The sequence below is a fragment of the Ovis canadensis genome, chromosome X (genome assembly GCF_042477335.2).
Source record: "Ovis canadensis isolate MfBH-ARS-UI-01 breed Bighorn chromosome X, ARS-UI_OviCan_v2, whole genome shotgun sequence".
Lineage (NCBI taxonomy): Eukaryota > Metazoa > Chordata > Mammalia > Artiodactyla > Bovidae > Ovis > Ovis canadensis.
The window spans coordinates 48,045,516-48,054,447 of record NC_091727.1 but is presented as its reverse complement, the minus strand read 5'-3'; the positions used below and the strand labels follow the sequence as shown (position 1 = coordinate 48,054,447).

Genomic DNA, 8,932 nt, shown 5'->3' with positions numbered 1-8,932 from the left:
ATAGGTGACCTTGGGGGAAGCACTTTCTCTTCTCTCGGCAGCAACAGACTTTTCAGTAACTGGTAGAAGCTGGACTCTATGTTAAGCCTCCAGTGTGCCGAAAAGGTGGAGGAAGCTGGGACGCTGGAGCTGCAATTGACTTTCCTGGCAGGTGGGTCCCTCTGAGTGGCTCCGGGGCAGGCGCCCGGGCCCTGATTCTATGCCTAAGGGTGGGGCAGCAAAGTGCAGAGGGTGCGTTGTAGTCCCCCAGGAACCCCAACCTCTCCACCCCGCCTGTCCCAGCTGGCCTCTCTGGAATAAACTACCGGTGGCGGCCAGCGCGCCGCGGCCCGATTGCACCTCGGCCACGGAAATAAAAGCGCCTGCAAAAGCGAAACCGGGCTCCAGAGAGCTCCATACTGACGGGACCAGCCCCTGGAGCTTACGGTGTCGCCAAGCAGCTACCCACCGGGCGTGAGAGGGTGGGGGACTGAGGAGTCCCCGCTGGGGGTTCTGGAGCCTCTCCGCCCCCAGCCAACACCACGCCCGCGCTTATTTGCATTTAAAGAGAAACACACCAAGGAAAACAGTGGGCGAGTCAGGAAACGCCTTCTCACCGTGGTGATTGGACCACACGCCTGCCAATCAGGAAGCCAATGCCCCACCCTGTGGCTGTGAAGTCCGGGGCGGGGGAGGGGTATGGGGGAGCAGTCCAGAGCCTGGGGAAGGGGAGCTGGTGCTGGAGGTGACTGGAGCCACGGCGGCGGCAGGGGCGGCGGTGGCGACGCTCTCAGCCGTAGCAGCCAAGGCTCCAGCTCCAGCCAGGGCGGCGCAAGAGACAAAAACCGGGCTGGAAACCGGACCGGGCCGGGTAAGCATTGCGCGCAGCAGGAGCCTCCGCCTGCCCGCCATACGGTGCAGTCTCGCGTGCTCCACTCTGGCCGCCTGGAAAGGAGCTCTAAGGGCTGGGCCGGTCGGCGTCCGGACCGCTCTGCGCTCCCCTTTGGAACCAGCTTTAAGGACTTTCTGGTGAGGGTCAGAGCCATGTCCTCTGAGCGCTAGAGACCGCGGCTAGAGGTGGAAAAAGGAAGGCAGGCCAGCGGACTATCCTGGGCCATGCCTTGGGGCTCTCGGGGGAGGAAGGGGACGCAAACCGCACGTGCTGCCCTGTGGTCTCATGAGGGGAGAAGCCAACCAGCACCCCCAGCGGTGCTTTTGTAGGCCCGGAGCTCTACAGCTTTGTTGTAGCACATTAGCTGGAACAGCTGTGTTAGACGAGTATCGCTCATCACAGCGACCCGGCTGCCGACCCTCCCCTTCCCGGCGCATCTCCTGCCTTTCCCTCTCCTCTAGGGACGAAGCCTACGCGCTGGCCTGGGCCCGACGGGTAGTTGCATTGGCGTGGGTTGGGGTATCTACTTTGTCTCCTCCCTCGAGGAGCTCAGTTGGGCCTGTGGGCTGCTCACTTCCCTTTGGAACCTCGGCCTTGAGGCCCCAACCAGCCGCGCCCCCTGCTCCTAGGCTTCCGGGCGCATCTGGCGCCCGCCCCCGCGGACAGAGAGGCTGGCAACCCATCTCTCGCAGTACCTTGGGTTAGGGCAGCAGCTCAAGCTAGTCCTTGGGTTAGAGCTGCAAGGCCGCTTTGTCAAACTCCCCCTCGCCCCCGCGCCTCTCTCCTGTCCCTGCTCCCCCTCCCCCGCCCAGCCTCGCCTCCTGTCCCCTTGGAGGGTACTGGCCGCGCTTTTCTCTCCAACCTCTGGTTTAAAAATAGCGATAACCATGGTGTGATGTGGTGTGGTGTGTGTGTGTGGCGGGGGGCAGGGGGCGGGGGCGCGGTTCTGTGCCATAGGTCGGGGGAGCAATTATTGTAGTAGAGAAACAGCCGTTTGGGTGTGTGTGAGAGAGCTAGAAAAGCAGCCAAATCCTCCAACTTCAAATTTACTGAAAATACCCAGCCTTATGGGCCGTTGTCATTGTCTGCTGCAGACACCTCTGACTGGTGACCATCAGACTTGGTCTAGGCTCTCCTGGCAGTGAGGGGCTGTGCTAGGCGTGCCACAGCTCAGGACAGGCCCTGCAGAGCCAGCTTCCATGGGCCAAGCTTGCCTTGGCATGGGCCACGGGAGTCAAGGTGAACCTTTGGCCCTCACACAAATATCTCCTGCAGCTTTACCTGCCTGCTGCATTCACATGGGCTTGATGGAGGGTCCTGCTTTGTTGGACTCCCCAGCCACCCCTTGAGGAGTCCAGCAGAGCTCCCTCCCTCAGTGCAGCTCCCCTCATTTGGCCCCACCCACTGCTCAGTCTGAGCGGAAGTGTGCCCCTTTCTGTGGACTCTAGGCCTTTCTGAGGAACAAGAGGGAGGGAGCTATCTGTGCTGTGCTTAGTTGCTTAGTCGTGTCTGACTCTTTGCCATGCCATGGACGTAGCCCACCAGACATCTCTGTCCATGGGGATTCTCCAGGCAAGAATACTGGAGTGGGTTGCCATGCCCTCCTCAGAGGATCTTCTCAACTGTAGGATCGAACCCAGGTCTCCTGCATTGTAGGTGGATTCTTTACCATCTGAGCCACCAGGGAAGCCCAGGAGCTATCTAGGGACTTGAAAGGCTCTTCTTGGACCTTTAACACACCTCTGAGGGTGGAAAACTCTGTACACTACAGGTCCCTGACAAAGCCTAGGTACCTATGAGAGGAGAAAATGAGACCCAGTAAATCCCTCACTTTCATGGAAGGCTGGCTGGGGACTTTTGTGACACTAGCAAGAACTGCAGATAGGACACTACAGTCACCTCCTCTCACTTTGACCAAGCAGCAATACAATCCCCTACTTGCATCTGGGCATCTGTGGTTCAGAGCTAGACATGTCCTCTGCACTGTCTCAAACCAGCAGCCACCCAACATACCTGCCCTATATGACACCCCTCCCCACACTCAGACTCACTCACCCTACAATGTTCAAATTCTCTTCCCTCTCAGCTCTGGGCCTATCTCCTTAGTGTCTTTCCATCTCTTGCAATCCATGATGACCTCTTCTTTCTCAGAACTCTGAACTCCTTCAAGCTACCTGTATCCCTTGGGATTTTCTGGCTTAGGAAAAAAACTATAATTAAATTTCCCTGCCTCTACTTTGTTTCCCTGATACCATGGATGTCTGGGTTCTGCCCAAACTTCTTACAGGGGTAAATGAAACCTGAATCTCAGCCAAAGTTCCATGAAACCCTAGCAATGCATAGCGGTGATGAATGCTCGGGAAGGACTTAATGTCTGTCAAGCTTTGGAGAAGACCTTTATGTTCCCAACTGGCACTTGTCCTGATTCACATGAAAATGATTAGAAAAATGATACTCAAGTCTCATGTATTTATTGAGTATACATAATGAAGATTGAGAAGGGGAATGGGTTTCATCTACAATTAAAAAAAAAATAAAGCACAATGTCTATAATCTCAGGACCTGCATTGCCCAGTCCCCAGCTAATTCATGAATCTAGAGACACCTGCCATGGAGAGAGATGAGAGATCTGTGTGTACATGGGATATTGTCCTGGGAAGCCTCCAGAAATTAGAGGGGTTTTGGTTAAGCAAAGGATAGTTGTATAAGCAAAATTAGGAATGAGAGGGAGTGGCTGGCAAGCAGGATGAGTGAAGTGACAGTCTTTTCTGGTTGAGATTGTATGGCTCCAAGGTAGAAAGGCCCCTTACAATCTCAACCAGAAAAGATCCAGAACTTCCAGATGTTCAAGCTGGATTTAGAAAAGGCAGAGGAACCAGAGATCAAATTGCCAACATCCGTTGGATCATAGAGAAAGCAAGGGAATTCCAGAAAAAACATCTGCTTCATTACTCTGCTAAAGCCTTTGACTGTGTGGATCGCAACAAATTGTGAAAAATTCTTCACATGATGGGAATACCAGACCACCTTACCTGCCTCCTGAGAAACCTATATGCAAGTCAAGAAGCAACACTTAGAACTGGACATGGAACAATGGACTGGTTCAAAATTGGGAAAGGAGTACATCAAGGCTGTATATTATCACCCTGCTTATTTAACTTGTATGCAGAGTACATCGTGTGAAATGCTGAGCTGGATGAATCACAAGCCGGAATCAAGATTGTCAGGAGAAATACCAACAGCCTCAGTTATGCAGATGATAACCACTCTCATGGCAGAAAGTGAAGAGGAAATAAAGACTCTCTTGATGAAAGTGAAAGAAAAGAGTGAAAAAACTGGCTTAACACTCAACATTCAAAAAACTGAGATTATGGCATTCGTTCCCATCACTTCATGACAAATAGAAGGGGGAAAAAGTAGAAGCAGTGACAGATTGTATTTACTTGGGCCCTAAATCACTGCAGACAGCGATTGCAGCCATGAAATTAAAAGACGCTTGCTCCTTAGAAGGAAAGCTATGACAAATCTACATAGCATATTACAAAGCAGAGACATCACTTTGCCATAAAGATCTGTATAGTCAAAGCTGTGGTTTTTCCAGTAGTCATGTATGGATGTGAGAGTTGGACCAAAAGAAGGCTGGGTGCCAAAGAATTGATGCTTTTGAACTGTGTTATTGGAGAAGATTCTTGAGTCTTTTTGGACTGCAAGGAGATTCAACCAGTCAATCATAAAGGATATAAGTCCTGAATATTCATTGGAAGGACTGATGCTGAAACTGGAGCTCCAATACTTTAACCACCTGGTGCAAAGAGCTGAATCGCTGAGAAAGACCATGATGGTGGGAAAGATTGAGGGCAGAAGGAGAAGGGGGCAACAGAGGATGAGATGGTTAAATGGCATCACTGACGCAATGAACATGGATTTAAGCAAACTCTGGGAGATAGTGAAGGACAGGGAAGCCTGGCATGCTGCAGTTCCTGGGGTCTTAAAGAATCAGACATGACTTAGCAACTGAACAACAGCAACAGCAAGGTAAAAAGGAAGCTGAGGCCCAGTGGTGTTGAGTTTCCCAAATGCCAGGTTGTGAAATGGGGCCTGATCTTGAAGGAATGAAGGAAGGAGCCATCAAAGAGTGGGGAATTGGGAAGTTCTGATATTTTTTTGTGTGCAGATATGTCACAATAAAACAGGATTTTAGAAAGGGTTTTAGAATGGGTTCTTAGAAAGGGATTGGAAGAGTGCCATAAGTTGGGCGTGTAAAAAATCATCTTTGGATCTGGAAGAACTAGGGGAGCAGGCTATCTCTAGAGGGAAACTGTATGTTGTCAGCCTCTCTGGTTTTGCAGGGGATCTTGTTGGGGCGGCGGGGAAGGACAGAGCCAGGATTCTATATACCAATGTGGTAAAGGCTGAGTGCCCCTTAGTCCTTTGCTGATCGTTTTTCTCCCAGCCTGGACAGGCCTTCAGGAAGCACCAGTTTGGACTCCTTTTCCTACAGACGGGAATCCTGAGGCCTCAGAAAGCAGCAGAGACTTGCTTAAGTTCACATAGAATTTAGGGAGAGACTTAGCAACTAAATACCACCACCAACAGCTGCCTCCTGTGCAGCTCCTCTTATCCACTATATCCATTCAGCATAAATCAGTACAAATCACATGAATCAACCCCTCTTCTTACCTCACCCATTCATCAAGAGTGGAAAAGAAAGAAGCTTGGTTAGCTTTCTAGGAACTCCTCCCCTTTCACATCTCTTGCTTTTTCAGTCTTGTTCTACAACCTGTCAGGGGCTGAAAGTTTCAGAAGAGAAGTAGTTGAAAGAAGCTGGCAATCCAGTGTTTCTCTCATAGTATAGTGGAGGTGTTAAAAATTCCTCAAGAACTGTTACATTTACACTCTCTGAACCAGAGGATGAAGGGAATGAGAGAAATAGCAACAAGTCTGGCTTTGAAGAACCAAAGAGGAAGAAGGGGCTATAAGAGAGCTGCCTAGTGTTATTTCTTCAGTTCCCCTGCCTCAAATCCTGTCCAGGCAGATAGACTGGGTGATAAAAGTAAAGCCCTCGGAAGAGGCATTTCATAGACTTCCTGTGTCACTCATTCTTGGTTTACCCATCTCATGGCCAGGAAGTTCTTTCTCAGATGTAATCTGAGCCTCTCATTGCTATACTTAAACCAAGTGTGTGGTGTGTGTGGTGTGTGTGGTGTGTGGTGTGTGGTGTGTGTGTGTGTTGGCAGTGGGGTTGAGAACAGCTGGCTACCATAGCTCTACTGCTTGACAATTCATGGCAATTTCATGGGCATTAAACCGTCTCTTCCACCTTCAACTTCTCTGAGTTAAATAATCAGAGTCTTTCATGTCTCCTTGGTCTTATTTTTTAAACCTGTTCATGTCGCTTGCAAGGCAGGCAGGGAAACCAGAACCACTGCAGAAGTGCAGGTGCTAGCTGAGTGAGGGTGCATTGCTCCCCTACACCTCCCCTTTTGGAATTAGAGGATAATAGGTACAATGAACAAAATGGCCTGAGGGAGTTTGGTGGAGTCAGAGGCAGGCATAATGGTGCTGCAGGCGGTGGGGATGAGGAGCTTTGCAACCTTTTGATCTGCATTTCTTGTTGCAGAGACTTCACTGCTTTCATCTACAGTTTTTTTTTTTTTTCCCCTGCTGGGTTTTTAAGCAGATACTAACACCTCTTCTCTAGACAGTGCCCCTCAACTGGGGGCTGCAGTTCTTCTCCAGAGAGAGAGGGCTGGGCCTGGCCAGCTGTGGTCCCTCAAGAATCTGTACATTTCATATATTCATAGGCTAGGCCTAGCACATTCAGAAAAGTAGAATGCTGGGTGGGCTTGCGGGGGGAGGGTAGAAGTGAGAGGCATATGGATTGAGGCAGGGCTGCAGTTCACCTCTGTTCTGCAGTGGGCCCACCTAGACAGGCATCCAGGCCTCCCAATGAAGCCTAGAACCCCCAAAATGACATTTCCTCAACATGACTCCTGATTCAGCAGCCACTGGAAAACTAAACACAATACTGTCCTTTTCCCAGCTTCATGCAGCCTGGAGGAAGCAGATTCCCAGTCCAGTCTCCCATTTCTAAATGGGAAAACTGAGGCCCAGAACAGGGAAGTGATTTGTTTGCCAAAGGTTTCATAAGAACACAAAGTTCCTGGCCCTCAGTTTAATGCTTCTTCCTCTAAGCACACTGATCTGATCCCCTCCCAAACCTCAGTTTCTTTACTGAGGTCTCTCACTTAGGGTATGGTGCATATAGAGGATATAGTACATATAGAGGATACCTAGGAAAGTAAGGAGTCTCCACTGTTCACTTGATCCAGCTGCTCCTCTGCAGGCTTTTTTGACTGCCTTATCACGTCTCTTTCCCGGGAGTTAGCTCCTCTCCTGTTCTTCATCTGAACAGAGGAAGAAGAAGGTATGTTGCCTTTGATCTCACGCTTGCTGAGTTAGTACTGAAATAATGGAAGCCTTATGATGCAGGCATGACACCTTTGAATACATTCCTTTCTAAGGCGGTTTGGGAGCCTTAGAGGAGAGTGGCAAGTAGGTGGTTCCCAGAGCCTCCACCATTCCAGGCAAGCTGGAGAGGCAGCCTCAGTAGCCTGAGGAGAAAGATGCTGCATCATGAAGTTTCACCAGGTAAGCCCATTTCCACGTAGAGGCAGAGTCTGAGTGACCATACCTCCTAGACTGGATAAGCCCTGTGTATTTGGGGCTGAGGCTAAGGGGCAGAGAAGTGAGCCTAGGAAAGCTGCAAGCGACATGAAGAGAGCAAGTCTTGAAGGTCAGGCAAAGGGAGTTGGCCTTAATCTTGTAGGCAGTGCTGAATAATTTAAGTCAAGGTGTGATGCACTGAAATCAGAGTTGTAAGAAAATGAATCTGGCAAGGGTGTGCAGGATGTATGAGATGGAAGTGGGGAGGCAAGGGGGTGGGATTTCAGTGCTGCAGCAGGAGGGACCAGAGGGAACGCTAAGAGACTTTTGTCATCCTCATCGCAGTAAGGGGAAATCTGAGGAACTAGAGTGGAGAAGGTAGCTACAAGAGGCCCTATCACAAGGGCCCTTTATTGAACATCTGCTTGGTACCTAGCAAGTAATCTATCTTTTATATTTATCATCTCTAATCCTTACTGTGACTCCATATGGTAGGTAGCATTCTCTTCAAAAAGGTTAGGTCTCTTTCTCAAATCTCCAGCCTGAAAAGAGTGAAGCTGGCATTTTAGTTTTGGGCTGATAAGCTCTAGCTGAATTAGAATTCAGTTGAACTAACATTGTTTGAGCTGCTGCTCTGTGCTAGATGTGGTGACTGCCGTATAAGATGAAGGAGGCTGCATTCAAGAGAAAAGAACAGACAGGCTGAGGCTGGCCAGAATGAATTACTCATGGCTGAATATGATCATTCATTTGAGGGGCTGGTGTTGAGGAAATGGGAACAGGGGCTAGAGGGCTCATTTTGGGGTCTATGCTACATCTAGAGTTGGTGAGATACCCCCCTTAAGAAGAGGTGCCTCTCAGGAAGGCTGCAAATTAGGGGAGGAGTGGTTGCAGGGATAGCTTGATTGGGGCTCTACCAGCAGCATTTACAGCTCTGCCAAAGAGTACCAAGCTAGACAGCCCTTCCTTCAGGTCCTGAAAAAAAAAATGGTTTTGAGAGTAGACTTTGTCTGTGGGCTTTAGAAATGTTAATTCAAATTCCAGATCTTGTAGGTCATTCTCCTTAAACAATAGCTCAAATTATTTTCATTTTGTCTTTACCTTTATGTTTGTCCCCAATGGCAGGTTTCTGTTTGGACCTTTGTTTTGGCCCCTCAAACTTATCTCCCAAGGAGAAGAGTAGAGGAACATGTCCCATGGTTTGGGAGTGGTGATAGTGGGGTTTCTGGATAAGAATAATAGCCACAGAAAGCTTTCTGGAATGTTCTAGGTGGGTCCAAAATAGTGGTAGCCAGTGAGGACTGGAAATGCTGAAGAGAAGGCTCAGCTGGATTGGTACAAGAGTGTGATTGGAGAGGAAGAGGATGGCTCTTGCAGGTGTGAGGGCAACTTGCA

At 49.6% G+C, this 8,932-nt stretch overlaps 1 protein-coding gene across 2 annotated transcripts in view; it reads left to right on the top strand.

Annotated features, from left to right (window-relative positions):
- Nucleotides 1-647: 647 nt before the first annotated feature.
- Nucleotides 648-8,932, top strand: part of AMER1 (APC membrane recruitment protein 1) — a 48,954-nt gene continuing 40,669 nt past the window's right edge. Inside the window, exon 1 of one of the 2 annotated variants that reach the window (XM_070291521.1) lies at nt 648-850. The gene's annotated coding sequence lies outside the window, so the exon portion shown is untranslated. The remainder of the gene's footprint in view (nt 851-8,932) is intronic. The other variant, XR_011446315.1, reaches the window with a different exon arrangement.